The sequence below is a fragment of the Vigna unguiculata genome, chromosome 11 (genome assembly GCF_037176805.1).
Source record: "Vigna unguiculata cultivar grain cowpea cultivar isolate G323 ecotype 2 chromosome 11, ASM3717680v1, whole genome shotgun sequence".
NCBI lineage: Eukaryota > Viridiplantae > Streptophyta > Magnoliopsida > Fabales > Fabaceae > Vigna > Vigna unguiculata.
In genome coordinates, this window is record NC_140802.1 from 110,001 (window position 1) to 112,500 (window position 2,500).

Sequence of the window (2,500 nt, forward strand, 5' to 3'; positions counted from 1 at the left end):
CATGGCCAATGTTGGCGGTGCACCGCGGCATAGCTAGAAGGCTTGGTGGGGAGTTTTGTGAAAAAATGAAATTCGTGGTTTTTGAGATGTGAGGGTTGGAAAGGCCTCCAAATGTCCCCAAATGAGTACTGTAAAAGTGTTGGTGCACAAAAGTTTTGAATTGGATGCATTTTGCACTTGGCCAAGTTGGTCGGTGCACCGCGACTAGATAGCTTGGTGCCAAAATTTGTCAAATTTAGGACCTTGGCCAAACTGAATGAAATTTTGTGGGGAGGTTCCTGATATTGTTTAGTGGTGGACTGGAAAAAATGAGGTCGAAATTCGAAGTCTACATGTGCTTTTCTATTTTTCCCGATTTTACACATACCCGGTAAGTAAAAAAAATAAAAAAAATAGTTCCCCTTGGAGAAAAATTATGAAATTTGGTGAGCAAGGAGATACCATTATTCTATGAATTACTGCAAAAAATCGCATCAAAATTCGAAGTGTAGCCCGAGATATGGACTTATGTCTGCTCAAAAAAAGTGTATCTACTTGTACAATTTTGCCTTTTGCATATTAACCTCTTATAGGGGGGGAGTGCTCCTTGAGCCGGCCAGCTCCACACTGGCAGGTTTTAAAGGGAGCTTGATGAGGCCTCCCCCCTCACGTGGTGCGTGCGTTAGCATGTTTATCATGGCACAACTAGCCTCTTCATAGTTGTTGAGCTTTATTAATACCAACACACGGTCGTCACTGATCGTTGGTTAGCTCGGCAGCTAGTCCCTCGGATATTGTGGAAAGTTATTTTCATGCCTAGCGATGCTTGACCATGCGTCACTTGATGTTTCCATTTGCTTGCTTGCCCATGGTAGGTGGGGGGTGGACCGTCTTGTGGTGTGGTGTCTTGCGAACGTGAGGGTGTGTGAGTTGTAATCGAGATGCACTTGCTGGCTGGCTCCATGCCTTGCGTATCGAACGGTCAAGCATGCATCTCTTCCATTTTCACCCGTTGCCTTGGGTGATATTGGTTGATCAGTCCCTGTGTTGCCTACCCACTAGACGGTACTTCTGTGGTTGCTTCGAATTCTATCTTTCCATCACGAAGAGGTGTTGGAGGATCCTAATGTCACGCACGTGTTCCATCTAGTGAAACATCTCAGTGATGCACGTGTTGTGGCTAGTTCATTTGGATGCGGTGCATTATATGAACTCGGGTTTACTTTAGCGACCCAGTTAACATAATTCGGTTGTGTCCCTTGATTGAGACGTTGTCCTTGAACTTGTTGTGAGCAATATCGTTCTTCCACAACCCGTCGTCTTGAGTGCGATGGAAGGCAAATAAGATGTGCTTTGGCATGTCATGCACGTACTCGATTGCGGGAAGTGTGAGAAAGTGTTGTTGACAACCCGTGGGAAATGGAATGTGGCAAATCGTGATGAGCTCTTCGTGGATCTGCGAAGAAGACGACCTTTGGGCCTGTTGGAAACGAGGGAGGCGATGTTGAACTGCGAAGAAGATGGACTTTTGGGTTGTTTGAATCAATGGGAGGCCACGCGAGAACTCCGAATACTATGGACTCTTGGGTTGTTGGAAGCAACGGGAGGCCCCGCTAGAACTCCGAATACTACGGACTCTTGGGTTGTTGGAAGCAAGGGGAGGCCCCGCTAGAACTCCGAATACTATGGACTCTTGGGTTGTTGGAAGCAAGGGGAGGTCCCGCTAGAACTCCGAATACTACGGACTCTTGGGTTGTTGGAAGCAAGGGGAGGCCCCGCTAGAACTCCGAATACTATGGACTCTTGGGTTGTTGGAAGCAAGGGGAGGCCCCGCTAGAACTCCGAATACTATGGACTCTTGGGTTGTTGGCAACGACAACTTGGGGGGATGACACTGGAAAAGAGTGAACTAGGCCAAACTGCGAACAAGGCAACTTGGGGGGATGACACTGGAAAAGAGTGAACTAGGCCAAACTGCGAACAAGGCAACTTGGGGGGATGATGCTGGAAAAGAGTGAACTAGACCGAACTGCGAACAAGGCAACTTGGGGGGATGACGCTGGAAAAGAGTGAACTAGGCCGAACTGCGAACAAGACAACTTGGGGGGATGATGCTGGAAAAGAGTGAACTAGGCCGAACTGCGCCCAAGGCAACTTGGGGGGATGACGCTGGAAAAGAGTGAACTTGGCCAAACTGCGAGGAGGGCAACTTAGAGGAAAGTTGGAAACGAGGGAGACTTAGCCGAACTGCGAAGAAGGCAGGTTTTTGGGAAGTTGGAATCGACTGAAGCGAATACTGAACTCCAAATACGACCGACCTTTTGGTTGTTGGCTTCCTGGGAAGCGATGTGAAACTCCAAATACGACCGACTCTTGGGTTGTTGGAAACAATGGGAGGCCACGCGAGAACTCCGAATACTATGGACTCTTGGGTTGTTGGAAGCAAGGGGAGGCCCCGCTAGAACTCCGAATACTATGGACTCTTGGGTTGTTGGAAGCAAGGGGAGGTCCCGCTAGAACT